At 43.5% G+C, this 16,026-nt stretch overlaps 1 long non-coding RNA gene across 2 annotated transcripts; it reads right to left on the bottom strand.

Annotated features, from left to right (window-relative positions):
* Positions 1-679: 679 nt before the first annotated feature.
* Positions 680-15,260, bottom strand: LOC138289073 (uncharacterized). 2 transcript variants are annotated; one of them, XR_011202546.1, is made up of 3 exons: positions 15,175-15,260; positions 15,017-15,068; positions 680-1,884 (listed from the first exon to the last, which is right to left on the bottom strand). It is a non-coding gene; the product is annotated as an uncharacterized lncRNA (long non-coding RNA). The 2 variants fall into 2 exon arrangements; XR_011202545.1 differs by lacking the exon at positions 680-1,884 and adding an exon at positions 13,791-14,514.
* Between the last annotated feature and the right edge of the window lie 766 nt (positions 15,261-16,026).

The raw sequence follows: 16,026 nt of genomic DNA, 5'->3' as shown, positions 1-16,026 counted from the left end.
AAGTTGGTAAGGCCATCACATATGGTAAAAGAAAAAAATCTAAATACATAGACGTACGTTCTAGAAGACTATTATTCGCTGAGATAATAGGTCTACCAGGTGGATTATCATAATTTTTATAGATTTTGGGTAACATATGGAAGCATGGTACAGTCGGCTTTTTAACCAACAAGAATATATATTCATCCATACTAAGTAATCCCCTGTCTCTCCAATCAAACTATTTGCTATGATATTGATCTATTGATCTGATATAATGCTGATAAAATGTATTTATTTAAACGGCAGCCACCAACCTCGATTGGTGGAAGTAGCCGGTATATATATATATATATATATATATATATATATATATATATATATATATATATATATATATATATATATATATATATATATATATATCACAAAAGTTTACCCGAAATATTGAGGCTCTAACAGTGGCGGTCTTGACATAGGATCGGGAATCCCATTCACATATAACCAGAATTTCCTTAAAAATATAAAGGAAAAGTCAAGACACCAACGGATAGTTACAAACTTATATTATCAAAAACAGAAAATTTTTCCTCCCAATGCGTTTCGGACGTAGCCTATGTGTATATATATATATATATATATATATATATATATATATATATATATATATATATATATATATATATATTTTTTTTTGTATTTTATATATTTATATATTGTTTTATTTTATTTTTTAACATAGAGATCCCATACATAACCCACCCAACAACCCCCAAAACAAAAATTAAACCAAAAACCCACCTCCCCTAAATATACTAACTATGTCCTACAACTAACCTAATCTATGCTACCTAACCTATGCCTACCCACCTAAAACTATGTACAATGGGAACTATGGGGAGGGAAGGAACTGGGAAGCGGTCACTGTCCACACTCATAGTGGCATATTTAAGAAATGTGGCGCTGTGCACAGTGCAGCACCACTTTTCTTGCACACTTTGGCACCCCCTAACGCCACCATGTTTGCGCTGTATTTAAAATACGGCACACAGTGGCAGTAGTTAAGGGACTAGGGTCAGAATTTTTTATGCTAGTTCGGCGTTTTGTAGGATTAGTGTCAACATTTTTTAAGCTAATCCTGCAAAGCACCCAGATGCCCATTGTAAACAATGGAAGCCTCCTTTTAACGCCAGCTCTGAGCAAGCGTCAACAAAAGCGCTGAAAAAAATTACGCAAAGAAATCTCTTAGATTTCTTTGCACCATGTTTTTGGCCCCCCTAATGAGGGAATGCCCCCTTTACATACATTATACCTGGTGCAGGCATAATGTAGTGCAAAGGATTAGAAAGTGGCACAATGCATGCACATGCAGCAGTTTGTAAATATGGAATGGTATTTTTGTCTTTCTAATGCCGCATTATCATAAAAAATTATGTTAATATGGATTAGAATCATGTTAGGGGCTCTTAAATATGCCCCATAGATTCTTGAGCTTCTTCTTTAAGTATTTTAAGGGTTTGTAATCATGGGCATTATCTGCCTCCAGTTTTGCCATCCTTGCCTTGAGGTCTGCCTTATCCTTCTGCATATCTGCTTCAAAGTAGGAGCCTGCGGCAGCTGGTGGTGCCTACTGCTGGGCTGCTGGTGTAGTTTGTGCTGTGGATGTGAAGGGTGTGGGACCTGCTGAGGCACTCCTGACCCTTGGCGTTGAGGTGATATCTTTCTTGCTGCTGGTTGCAGGCTGTCTTGCTGGTTCCCCATGTGGGAATGCTGGCCACGATCCCGATGCCTCCTCCTTATGGTACCTCTTGGCCATTTTGCAGTAAGATGTCTGAACTTTGCAGATGTGGCAAAAACGCTTGGCCCTCTTCTCAAATTCATGCTTCTGTGGTGGGGTCATTGTGACTGAGGAGAACATGTCATCAAATACTGAGCTGGGTAGAGGAAGAACAGTCATGCAATGCAAACAGCATCTTCAGATGACACGTTGTCCATCAGACATGTCAAGACTCAACAATGTCAAGACTCAAGTCCATACAAATCTGCCTACAAGGCATCTCCGTTATCATGTCAGAGGTATAACAGTTAGCCAATGTTGCAAACTAGGGCCCAGATTTAAGAGGGACTAGCACCTCCTTGTGCCACATTAGCCTCATCATTATTGTGATGCTGATGTGGCCCAACAAGGCCAAGTTCCCTATACCCTAATAAAAAAGTGGCACAATGCATGCATTGTGCCACTTTGCCACCCCCTTGTGCTTCATAATGCCTTGGCCAGGCATAATGTATGCAAGGGGTGGTTCCCCTTGTAGGTGGGCCACAAGAAAAGGCGCGGGGGAATTTAATAAATTCCACAGTGTCATTTTTTTCATCATCTTTTAACACCTGCTCAGAGCAGGCGTTACAAGGGGGCACACCACTGGTGTCAATGGGCCTCTATGTACAGTTCAGGGTAAATGATGAATTATTGTGCGCTAACCCTGTACAGTAAGTACATCAATAGCGTTGATTTTTATTACTCTATTGGCCCCTACTCTGCGTCATGGTGTGCCGAAATTCAAATCTGGAGCACACTTGGAGGTTGTAGGGGTGCGTTAAGGTGCACAGGAAAAGTGGAGCTACACTGGGTGCTGTGCCACTTTTATTTAATCTTACCCTATTTGTGCACAAGCTTGTTACATCTCTTAAGTATCAGGTAAGCACTTACCATTCACATCTAATACACACTCGATGTGACCATGCTCACTCACAATTATCAAGCTCTGTAGATTATGTAGGTTAACCTGCACTCATCTTGTTTGCTACAATCTGTAGATAAGTCCCACATCCATATGGAGAAGAGTTGAAATCTCTATATGTACTCAACTGACGCTTGTCCTTCACAAAAAGCTTCTTGCAATGCCAGTGCTTTACTTCATTTCTGACAAATAGTGAAGCACCAGTGGTGCACGTGTCTCATTGATAAGCTCCTTGGAGACCTCAACATATGTGCAGAAATTGTACCATGTCCAGAGTAAATTAGTGCAACGTGTGGCACACAGTGCGGCAACATGTGCTGTGACAAATATGCTGGCAACATCCATGCAATTCGAAAAGCCTGCACCTCTGACATATATCTTGACTGACATCATTGTGTTTGTGGGCATATTACTTTTTCTAAGACCCACAAATCCATTGCAGCAAACATTGGCACCTGTGTATCATTCAACTCATTCCACAATCTCAACATAACTTCAGACATGATGTTGATACCCAAGCATAGATGATGGTGCCATGACACATGCCTTTTTCAACATGGCATTGCACACACTATACCCTCTCACACACAACCCTGGATATACTCATGTGATATACAAGGTGACATTTACTGGTTGAATTGGGGTCTTCAAACCGAGAAACCACTCCAATAGTGTAGGGTGGAGGGCCACCTGCAAGGCATGACATGAAAACATAGCTTTGTGATTGTTGAAAAAATAAAATGGACAATTGATACACATTCTACTTGTTTAGCTGAGTGAGCTAGTCAACTTAGTATTAGGAATGAACAATTACTATCTATTACATGTCAGTTAGAAAGACATAGTTAGCCCACAAAAACATGTACAGATATAGGATGCACACATACATACATGTCTTAGATACACACGTTAAAAATGTCTATGGCAGAAGCTTAGAACTTTGTAGTTAATCTATGTGAAAATGGAGCAACCACTCAGATGCTTGACTCTTTTCAACCCCATACTACCACCACATAATTCCATCATGCGTGTGCAGTATGTAACATATGGTACACCATGTTGCATGTCATGACAGTGACGTTGTAAACTACGACAAAATGGGGGCACTTAACTTGCTTTGCATCATACAGGAAGGTGCTGACCCTGCTAAGTAATATTAGGCATTTTGATAACAATGAAATTGTCATTTAACAAACCTGCCTGAGGCACTAATACAAGTTAACTCCAAAAATGGCACAGTGGACCCAAGTTGATTTAAATGCTCTTTTTTCATGTGCCATCTATCACTGTTATACACACCATGCATTCTTCTGGCCTGGCACTGTCATATGCCACCAGGCTTTAAAACTGCCAGAATACTTGCATTGCACACATTTTGACATATAGGGGGTCATTTCAAAGTGGCGTCCGTACCGCCAACAGGCTGGCGGTACGGAGACCCATACTGCGGTCGCACCGCTGGGGCTGGCGGTTTCCTGCCGTTTTAGCCCCGGCGGTGATAATCCGCCAGGGCAGCGCTGCAAGCAGCGCTGCCCTGGGGATTATGACTCCCCTACCGCCAGCCTGTTTCTGGCGGTTTGCACCGCCAGGAAGAGGATGGCAGTAAGGGGAGTCCTGGGGCCCCTGGGGGCCCCTGCACTGCCTATGCCTCTGGCATGGGCAGTGCAGGGGCCCTCTAACAGGGCCCCGTGCAGCTTTTCACTGTCTGCATAGCAGACAGTGAAAAGCGCGACGGGTGCTACTGCACCCGTCTCACAGCCGCAACACTGCCGGCTCCATTAGGAGCCGGCTCCAATGTTGCGGCCACATCCCCGCTGGGCCGGCGGGCGTAAACTAGGTTTGCCCCCGCCGGCCCAGCGGGGATGTTGTAATGGGGACCGCGCGAGTGCGGGCGCATTGGCGCCCGCGCGAGTGCGGGCGCATTGGCGCCCGCACGGCGGTTACAGCTTGGCGGGCGGCGGTAGCGCCCGCCAAGCTTGTAATGACCCCCATAGTGTTAGGTAATACGTGACTCCAACAGCCACATTACTACATTACATACAAAAAAATATGACAGTGATGTTGCATTAGGAGCCAAATAGTCCTCCTTACATTTGTGTTCTTGTAATGTCACTCTGCACATACGTGACTCAAGGAAAACACACACCTTTGACCACCAATACTCCTGTGTCCTGTTTGTCATCACTTAAACATTATTTAGCAAATTTCCACAGTTGTGAAGCCCATGATGAACATGTACAGTTGTGCATGGGAAACATGAACCGCTGCATTGTTGCACATATGGGTACCATTGTCAGCACTTCAATATGTATATGTGATACACAACGTACACAAGGAGGAATGTGCAAATTGTTTGCAACCGGTGCATTTCTGACTTCACATAAATGCAGGTTGGTTGAGACAAACAAACTTGCTGCCCTCACCCTTGTCATGACATGCTGCAGTTATCCTTATGTCCTACTGTCATGCACATGCAAATGAGGATGTTGCAATGCAAAAGGGGTACTTACCAGCAGGCCCGCCAACCAGAATCACCAGGTGATCCAAGAGATGCCCTTCATGGACAATGAGGTCTGCCCACCGGTGTTTATGCTGGTGATCCGTGCGCTCCGCCAAGAAGATCCTACAAAGTTGGTAAAGCACCTTGCCCCACTGTAGCTTCCTTGCCTCCGCTGGGTGACCCATGATGACCCAGCCACCCATAGCCACCATGTTGGGGAGGTAGTGGCACATTAACCAGATGATCCCACCCAGTTCACCACCACTCATCTAATGGGCTCTCCCCTTCCCCAACATCTTGCAGTATCCCTCCACTGCAAAATGATAACCCCAACAATATTAAACTATACCCCACCGAACCCCAAATACCCCAACAAACTGAACTACCCCAAGACAGACAACTGACAATACTTAGAAAATAACAGGACAACAATGCACAAAAAACTTACATAATTTACAAAAAGGACTAGACACAGACAGGAGACAGCACAAAACAGTCAAGACCCATGAATCCTCACACCAGCACAAGCACAATACTTTCTCAACCACACACTACAAGACTAAAGTAAAAGTGTAAATAAATTCACTTTTCCATGTGTGCAGCAAGAAAGTGATGCTACATCACTTCCTGGGCACATGCCTCACATTTTTTGATTTGCATCATTTTTTTGACACATGATGGCCACACTTGGAATTTTTCTATGAAGGCTGACAAGGCTTGTTGACTTAGATTTGACGCGCAGGTGCCAGGCATCATTTTTGGCATATGCGATGTATGTCGGACTATGGTATGCGTCCTTTTTTGATGCAATTTAGAGTAGATGTGCATGGTGCCAGGTGTCATTCTTTTTATTTACAATGTATAGAGAAGTACACTGTCATTATTCTGACACATGATGGTCGTGAGTGGATTTGGGATGAAAGGCTGACAGTGCACCCATATTCACACACCTTGTTACAGGGGCTATGCATCTATGTAGTTTGTGTTATGGCAACATGTGTATGCATGTGCATTTCACTGTGTACCAGTAATTTAGGAATGTGTTACAATATGTTTGTAAGTGTGTGTGATACACGGGAGGACTGATACTGCTTGCAAATATGCATGTGTATGAAGAATGTTTTCCACACACATGTTTACACATGTGTAGTGAGGGTACATATGTGATGCTACTCATATAGTGAGTCTACCACATTGTCATGTCAGAATTCAGACTGTTTCAAAACACAGCAAGATTGGATGGGCCTTGAAAAATACATTTTCATGCATATGATATCCTTGCAAAATCTTTAGCAAAGGATGCGTTTGACTATGGCTGGGATAAGATCCCGTAAGCCATTACAATGTGAGTGCACTTATGTCCACACTCTGGTGTGCTGTAAGGGCCAGACTTCATGATGCAAAGCAACACATGTAAAGTATAGTTCCCCATGCATGCAAAATGTTGGAGATGTTGTGCTGACATATGCAATTGTAGGTATGTAAGTGATATGTCTGTGTGTGAAAAGATATGTTTAATGTATGATAAGTGATGCATCATACAGTGGTGTATTTAGGTATTTAACACATACAATTCTTGATTCCAGCAGTGATATATATAGGCCCTTGTCTCAGGGCTGTGTACTCATATCTGTGTTAACTATGTTCCACAATGTGGGAACATTTGTACTGGTCATCTAATTCTGTAAGTAATCATGTGATACATATACATTTTCTCATGTAAATTGTACCCTTTTGTGCATACACAAATAGATGGCACCAAGCCTAGTCCACCTAGGTGGGACATGTGTTGAAAAATGTGGGTCTTATGTGTTAACAACATACACTTGGAATGCACATTGACTCAAACTTTGTTTTTATACTGGCAGATTTACAAAATTGCATACTAACTGTATGGCAGGGCACTCCAATATAATGTGCAAATAAGTTCCCTAAAGACCGCACCCCCTCATACAACGAGCGTTGTTTGTTTTGTCTACTTTACCTTAACCGTGCCTGCCAGGTAGGATCTATGGAGGATCCGTAGCTGTGCCAGGTGAAACGTGGCTCTAATTCCTGCCTCCCATGGGATAGCCAGCACCGTTTATGATTCGTCCTCATTAAGACTTCTCACATGCCGCTCCCATCTTCCCTTGAGGTGTGTAAGTGGGTGTGACGTAGTATTGATTAGCTTTTGATAAGTTAAGAACATGGCTTTTGTATGCAGGTGTTTTTCCTTCAGTCTACTTTCTATGGGAAGGACTCAGGCAGGTCTGCTCCCCCCAGAAGAACAAACCAAAGGACATGATGCACCTAACAATAGCAGTAGTATTCGGTTGGAGCCAAGGTGTACTCAGCCGGGAGATCTAGAAAGGGAACAACCTGAGCCTTTGACTATAGGACTCCCACTTTTTATATGCCTATTAGATCCCATTCTACAAACTCAGGCAAACCTCTCAGGTTTCCAGTGCCCCAGAATCCCATAGATGTCTGGCCTGTGTAATTTTCATAGCCCAGCCCATGGCCAGAAGTTGGGTGCACCAGTGTGTGAGTGTTGTCGCAGTTGGTCTACTAATGTGAATCATCTTGAGGGTGGCATACAAGGCTCTCAATTACCCCCTGTTGCATCAGCCACCTAGCCATATGGTAGGCCGCGTTATCTGGGAATGCGTGCATCCAATAATTTATGCTTGAGAGTTGTGCTGCCCAGTGATATTTTCTGATATCAGGAAGGGAAATCTCCCCATCATACCAGCTCTTAGTCAGCTTGGCCAGAGCTTTTCTTGCTGTGCCTCCACCCCATAATAGATTTCTGTGTTTGCTATCTATAGCGTTAGGGGATTATGATGATCCTGGGAACAGGGTATTATTATGCAATACATATGAAAAGCGTGGGAGGGACACCATCTTGAAAAGAGGGACCCTGCCCAGCAATGACAAGGGGAGACCCCCTCCATTGTTGTACGTCTCTAAGGCAGATCAGGAGTGGGAGGTGATTACTGGAGTAGAAGCCAGTCAGGTCTTTAGTTATATAAATGCCCAAGAATATAAAGCCCTCAGTCACCACCTCGGTTTCACAGTTGCATTTCAGTCTGCAATGAGCTCCTTTGAGGATATTGATAGTAGATTTGGTAGGGTACTGGCCAAACTGAGTCACTATGAGTACTCTGCAGGCTAGGGTCCTGGTAGGGTCTGTCACATATAGCAGAATATCCTCAGCATACAGTGATAATCTGTCTGCCCATTTGTCTGCCCATCTTAGGCCACAGATTAAGGGGTCCTGATGCACCCAAGCTGCCAGCAGTTCTAGGACCAAGGCAAACAGGAAGGGGGAGAGTGGGCAGCCGTGCCTCATGCCCTAGTGAAGGGCAAATGGTTCAGACCAAGTGCCGATTACTACTATGTGGGCCTGGGATATAGGAGTTGTATCCAGCTAATAAAGCGCGGGCCGAAGCCCAGCCTCTCCAGCACTGCAAACAGGTACGGGTATTCCACGGTGTCAATGGCCATGCATGTGTCAAGGGACAAGATCACAGCGCGTTCCTGGATGGTGCCTGTGTGCCATAGTACCTCGTGTAATCTACAGAGTTTAATAGCCGTATTATGCCGTGGCATGAAGCCTGACTGGTCAAGGGCTGATCAAGTTGTGGACTATAGGGGTCAATCCTGAGGCCAGCACTTTGGCTAATATTTTCACCTCAGCTTTCAGCAATGAGATAGGCCTGTAGGACCCATTGTCCTCCCTGGGCTTCCCTTCTTTTTGGATGATCACTATGGAAGCCTGGCGCTGGTCTAACAGGAGTACCCTTCTTTCTGTCTCTCCTCATACATCTGCTTCAGATGTAGGGCAAGCTTAGTGGCTCTCAACTTATAGAGTTCTATTGATACCCAGTTGGGCCCTGATGCTTTGCCTGGCTTTAAATCCCTGATGGCCCATACTATTTCCTCCTTGGAAAGCTCTTCTTCTAAGGCTTCCCTATCCTCTGTATGGATGTAACTCAGGAGCTCGGCTGCTTCACTTTTCATGGAGAAATACCTTGCTGAATAAATTTTAACATCGTAGTGTGCAAACGTTTCGGCTATGGTTTCCCAAATACTAGCAAGTTCCCCTGACTCATTCTGGATACCAGCAACCCATCAATCTGTTACCTTCTTCCTGTTCACTCAGGCACATAATTTTCGGATCTTGTCCCTATTTCATAAATCTGGTGCTGTATCGCCCTATGGGGAATTTCAGCAGCTTCCTCGCCCACGTCTCAGTATTCTTTTTGCTTAAGGGCTAGGATGTGGGCTCCCTCTGATCCCTCCTGGTCTCATAAGAAGGCCTCAAGAGACAATACTTTACCCCCCCCCGCCATCATGGAGAAACCCACCCTCTTGACTACTGTCTTATATGCCTCCCAAAATGTGAGTGCAGACTTGACTGAAGTGCTGTTTTCCACAAAATAATGGTCTGTTGCAGCTAACATCCCATATCTAATTTTTGGCACTTTAAAGTACCAAGGGCTTATAATAATGCAGCTAGTTTTCGGCCTCTCGCCCCAACCTTACACCAGCCCAGAAATATCCCTGGCTATGTTAGTAATCTTCCTGACTTTTAATAGCTGGAGAGCCGGCAGGAGAAATTGATCAATTCAGGAGTGACTATCATAGACCCCGAGTAAAAGGTAAAATGCTGGGTCACTGAGTTAAGGGTAAACCATACATCTGCCAGTCCCTGGCCAGTGAGGAAGTCTGCAAATGGTCATCTAATTGAGTCCAGGAGCTGGGGGGATGTTGGTTCATGCTCTAAATCAACGTTGCGTTAAAATCCCCTCCCATGATCAATTGTCCATCTGGAAGACTGTGAGGCAGAGTGGTCAGTGCCGGTAGTCCCAAGTCATGAAGTCATGGTGGGATATATACTGAAACTATGTTTAAGAGGCCTTCTTCTCAGGTCCTGGAGAGTGCCACATTGCAACCCTGCTGATTCGGCCATATTTGCCAAATGACCAGGGGAAGCGTTCTCCTCACCAAGATTCCCACTCCTCTAGGGGAGGTGGTATGGGCCACTTGAGCAGCCATTTTAAATCCCCAACAGTCCAGGGTGTGACACCTATTACACAGGAGGTGAGTCTCTTGTAGGAGAACTCTATCTGCAGAGTCTCATTTGATATACTGTAGTTCCACTCCTAGTTTGACGTTTGTCGCCTAGGCCACTGACGTTCCAGGATGATATCCTTAGGGTTGACCAACTAACTTTGGCCAACTTACTGTATGGTTAACAGACCACACCCGGTGGATGCCGGGCCAATGCTGGGTGGGATTTAGACTGTGAGAGTGAATGTCCCGTGTGCCTCAGCTATGTTGACTGGCGGTATGTATCTTGCCTGAACATAATTGACAACAAGAATCCAATAACCCATCTTTAAACATGAATCCACCCTCCCTGCTACACTCCGCTGCAGAATCCAATCTGCTACCTCCCCAACTGCGCAGAGCACCTATTGCCCCAACTAAACATACTGCTAACTCGGAAGCTTAGCTACCACTTTCTGGCTCCCACCCAGCCCCTAACTGGAATGTCTTAACTGAGGTGGCTTCTCATATCCTCAGTCTCTATCTTGCCACAATCACTGATTTAGGACCGTTGAGGGCTGATTCTATTCAACCCACAAGAGGCCCGGGGTGCATCTCTAGTACTACATTCTCAATTCCCTGAGCCCTTCTCATCTCCCCATGGGTCCCAAGCTCCGTCCTGGGGATTAGGGTGATGGCCTGGGATAGGCAAATCATTTTTGCCCCACGTCTCTACTTCGAGTGTATCACCATTCTCTGCTGCGGTGTTGACACCTTGGTGCCGCTTAGGGCAGTCGCAGTGTCTTGACCCTCCTGCCATCCATCAGATCCCACCTAGCTTCTGGGGTTGACAAAAAGTGATTTTTGCCCGCTGTGACTACTTGAAGCTGCGTCTAGAAAATCATTGAATACTTGAGGTCCACTTCCCTCAGAGCCTTCTTCCCCTCGAGGAAACTGTGGTTCAGCCTCTGGACCCAAAGAGTGAAATCAGGGAAGAAGAGGTGCGGCAAGCTTCAGTGGTGCGCCTGGGATGCGGTGAGCTTGCTCCACCTAAATGAATTTGGAAAGTCCACATGGTTGCTACTGTTTCAGGATGAGATCTTCCATGAACAGGTCCAAGGCTGGCCCCTCGGTCATTTCAGGTACCTCTATCATCCATACATTATATCTGTGAGTTCAGCCCTCAAAGTCTTCCAACTTCTCTCTCACCTGTTCTGCTTTAGCTTCACATCATTTATTAAATATAGGAACACACTCACATCTGCATTCTACAACATATGTCATATTCACCCTGAGTGTGCTTTGATACTGTGAATACTTGTGTCACCTATGAGTAGAGTACGTGCCACGTTCAACCTTTCTGTGTCATTCTTCACACATACAATTTGCCAAGGGTTTGTGACTTGTTTGGACACTGCTTGACTTGCATGCACATTCCTAACTGTTTTGGGTGTGAGACTCCTAGCCATTTATATGTATTGGTCCCTGTACGTCACTCTCTCCTGGTCAAACATGTGAGTGGCACTGAGAAGTATGTTTTCAGTACCTCAAGAGTGATATTGTCATTCAGGCTTTGCTTGTTCAGCTAGCAGACACAAACCTGCCATTGTAGGTAATTGCTAGCCTTTTTCCAATTAGCCCATACACCTGCACAGCAGTCTTCACATGTATTTCCAGGATTGCTACAGGCATATGTCAAGCCAACACACGTGTGGGATATGCATGTGACAATGTTAAATGTAGTTGCTATAGACTATGCCTACATTACACCCACACATTCATGTGGTAGTGCTTTCTTTTAAATAGTTTTTTGCAGTGCCACTTTTCTTTCGGCCCTTAGCACCCCCTACCGCCACCATTTCTTAGATTTCATTGCGCCATTTTGCCACCCCCCCCTACAGGTATACATCCCCCTTGTATACTTAATGCCTGTCACAGGAATATTGTGGCACAAGGTGTAACAAAGCTGTGCAATGCATGCATTGTGGCACTTTGTATTTCTTGTGCAAAGATTTTGGCATCGTTGGGCCACATTAGCATAAGATATATGACTCTAATGCTGCTGAAGGTTGTGCTAGGCCTTTTTAAATCTGGGCCTTTGTTCCAAAGTTGTTTACAACTGTTGTTGTGTAGTCATGCTCTCTAAGATATGGGCAAGTTACAAACGGTGCGTGATGGTGAAAATGAGTATGCCATAGGCATTCGGAGTTTAAGTGATTTTAATGATTTATTTAAATGGTGAATCTTGGAGTACAGGGTCTATGTGAAAACATTGTGCATAATTTGTTCTCTTCTGCTACTCCAGCAGCAGAGTTTTGTTGTCCCCCCTCCTCCTGTTCAGCACCATTGTGTCATCCTCCTGATTGGGGATATCTACTTGTTCATCCCAGGGGACTTTGGCGCGTTGACAAATGTCATGCACAGTAGCACACACAAGGATCATTTTGCAGACAAGGGGTAGTGCATATAACTGTCCTCCTCCTGTATTGGATCCTATTTAGTTTTAATGGGAATCAGGAGTTTAGCTTAGCCTTCTGGCTTGCAGGCCTGTGCCCTGTCACCTAGTGACTTTTAACCTACTTAGCCTGCTATGTTTTAGCACATTTATTTAATTATTTCTTCCAAGATGGCTGCTATGTTTATAGTTAGGCAGATGTTTTGATTTCACATTATCAGTGCCACTCTGTGAAGGCGTCACTATCAGCATCAAAGACAAGTGATAGACATACGTATTCACATCATGTCTCTTTCCCACTTATGTGTGATAGGAACATATTGTACGTTTGGAGGTAATTGCTTATGTAATTGCCGCCCCAAGCATGCCTTCTTATCTATTGTTTGGAAAACATACCTGCGTCTTGGGTCCTACAAGATCAGTATAAATACATCTCACGCAGACAAGGTTATCAGAGGGATTCCTACGAGATGCCATCAACGCTATCTATGCTACACCTTGCCTTGATGAAGACCCAGCCTTTGTGTCCCCACGGAATCTGATTTAGAGACCTCATTCCAAGGTAACGAGGATTGGGGGCGTTTCTCATGGCCATGGTACTGGCAGATTAGGTTTAACACACCTAGCTCTCTTTAGTTTAGAGTTTAGGTTCTCTGTGCTAGGGTTTTAGGAATATTTTACAATTCATGTTCATTGCAATATGGAGGGGGTCTTTGTATTCACGACTCTCATCTTTACCATTTTGCGTCTTGCATTGTTCATTATCCTAATCATTGCATCTCATGCATTCTACAGTAGACTGCAGTCTTGTTAATAGGCTTATTGAAAACCTTACTGCATCTCCGTCATTGGCTGTGTGTGACTAAGACTTATTGCTCATGTGAGAAAAGGGTACTCTCCGTTCCACCACAGCTCCCCTGAGATGTCTCACTCCTGAGTCAGATTTGCAAAGGCTGCCAGAAATCACCCTTTACTGTTTGGGTATATGGTGAGGTACGGCTTGTTAGCCGGGAGGATTGGGTCGATAGTTGTGACTTGTTGTAGGATTAGCCTAGTCACCTACAAACAAAAGTGCTGTCATTCCCAAACCAGCAGTCTCGTCTAGGAGCGAGAGTCCAACTGCAACACACCAGTTAGATGTGGGCACCTGAACCTTGATTTAAGGAGGCCAAATGTTCTCTCTACACATTTCTGGTCCTTATGTGGGCTTCATTGTAAGCCTGTTCTGCTTCAGTTGTAGGATTTCCAAAAAGTGTCATGACCCATGGCTGGATGCCGTGACCTTACCTGATGGGGGGGGTGATTAATGAGTAATAGGCGCTCCTACTCTCATACCAAATAACTCATATTGTAGTGTAATGCACGGTGCAAAATACTGGGGTTACACCCTCCAAATCCCCCAACACGATAACATAACGTTACCAAAAATTCCACAATATGTATTTGCACATGTGAACAAATTAAAATATAATAAGTAAAATAGAAGTATGTTGCTCAGATACTATCATTACATCCGAAATAGTAACAATTCTTAAATCCAAACATCACAAAAATCCTAGTAACATACAGTGAACCAAAAACAAAGAATTCCAAATTTGTGTCCTCCTAAAAATAAAGTTCCAAGTTATGTAGTCTATATTCCATAACATTCATGTCAAATTCAAGTTCCACTTGATGATCCAAACTTATTCCAAGGATCCAGAATAATCCATTCAAAATGAGTCCATCCAAAAGTTGCCACTTGTCAGTCCGTCCGTCAACACCTATTTCATCCGGGGAGTACCCCTGGATTTCCTCAGGACCTCCTAAAATAATATTTCCATAAATGCTACTTCAGTATATAAATTATACATTTACATACTTGATTTCATTAATATTAATTATTAATACAGCACACCAATAGACAGTGGGAACCATACCAGACTGTTTTCTAATAATACTATGTGATAACATTGTTCGTGAAATACACCTTATTAGTGTTCAAGAGAAAAGACAGAAACTAATGTGTGATTATTTATGCTGTGTGTCTAAGCATGCACATTCAAAAACATATCACCACTACTGTGATATATTCCCAAAAACCCATAGACAATCTCCATTAAAAACCTAAACGTGTAATTAAATGTCTTAGATAAACTATACCTTCCAAATAGGCTCAAGTTGTCTATACAATTATTCTGCCTCCCTATTATTCCAAAACCTTTCCATGTACTAAGCTGAAACACAGATAAATATTCATAAATGTTGTATTCCCCCAACAACCTTCTTCAGGGTATTGTGCTCATATATCTCTACCAATTGACTCACCAATTGTCAGTTTCCTTAGCTTGCTTTGGGTAAGTATTCGTAACGGTTTTTCCTATGGAAGATATTCAGAAGTATCAAATTAAGCACTCTCTGTCTCTTAGAGAAATCCTCAAACTACAACGTAATACTAAAAATTCGGTGTCCAAATCATAACTTACCAGCTGATGCGAGTCGCGTTGACCGAGCGAGTACGCCCTCGACTATTGAAGCCGAGGCTCGGTAGCTGTAACCTATTTAAGCGCCCCTCTTCCTAACAAAACAGAAAACGGACTAAACAGACTCGCGTCCGTGTTCCTGAGCTCATAAAAACCGAAAGCGGACTGTATTTATATTGCTTTATACACGCCGAGGCTCCATGTTTACATCTTTACCGAGAGCCCCGGCCACGATTATAGCTGTGAGCGGAATAGGCATACTAACATTCATCTTCAATATATACAAACATGGAAGATCCTATCTTCCATGTTCCACGTGTATCACTCTATGGTATTAAGCTAATAGAGAGCATAAGATACATGTCCTCTCGGCTATACAATTAAAGATACACCTATACCCTTATTGATCTGTTCAATTAGTGACTCATCTCTAACAGTAAGTACAGCCATACAAATTATTAAACTGAACTCCATATTACATCAAAAATTAACCTATGTAGAATCTCTCACCTATACATTCTATACTCAATTCATAAAAATCATTAATACCTATTACTCCCTCCGTACTATGATGCCGAAAAGACCCTTTACTCACATTGATTCCATGTCCCCAAGTGCTTGATCCTATTACTAACTACTTATCACCCAGAAAATATTCCAAGGTATTTAAATATTTTGTTTTTGACTATTGTGAAGTGAATCCACGAGGTGGCAATAGAGAATTAGCCCTACGGAGAAGGGAATCCACATGGATTTTGCGATTAGGAGCTGTTGAGCGGGGTCTCAATACTGATTATGAGATGTAATTTAGAGTTCAGTTTAATAATTTGTTTGGCTGCACTTACTGTTAGAGAT

This window comes from Pleurodeles waltl, chromosome 1_1, assembly GCF_031143425.1.
Source record: "Pleurodeles waltl isolate 20211129_DDA chromosome 1_1, aPleWal1.hap1.20221129, whole genome shotgun sequence".
Taxonomy (NCBI): domain Eukaryota; kingdom Metazoa; phylum Chordata; class Amphibia; order Caudata; family Salamandridae; genus Pleurodeles; species Pleurodeles waltl.
The sequence above is the reverse complement of the archived record's forward strand: the minus strand, read 5'-3'. Positions and strand labels throughout refer to the sequence as shown.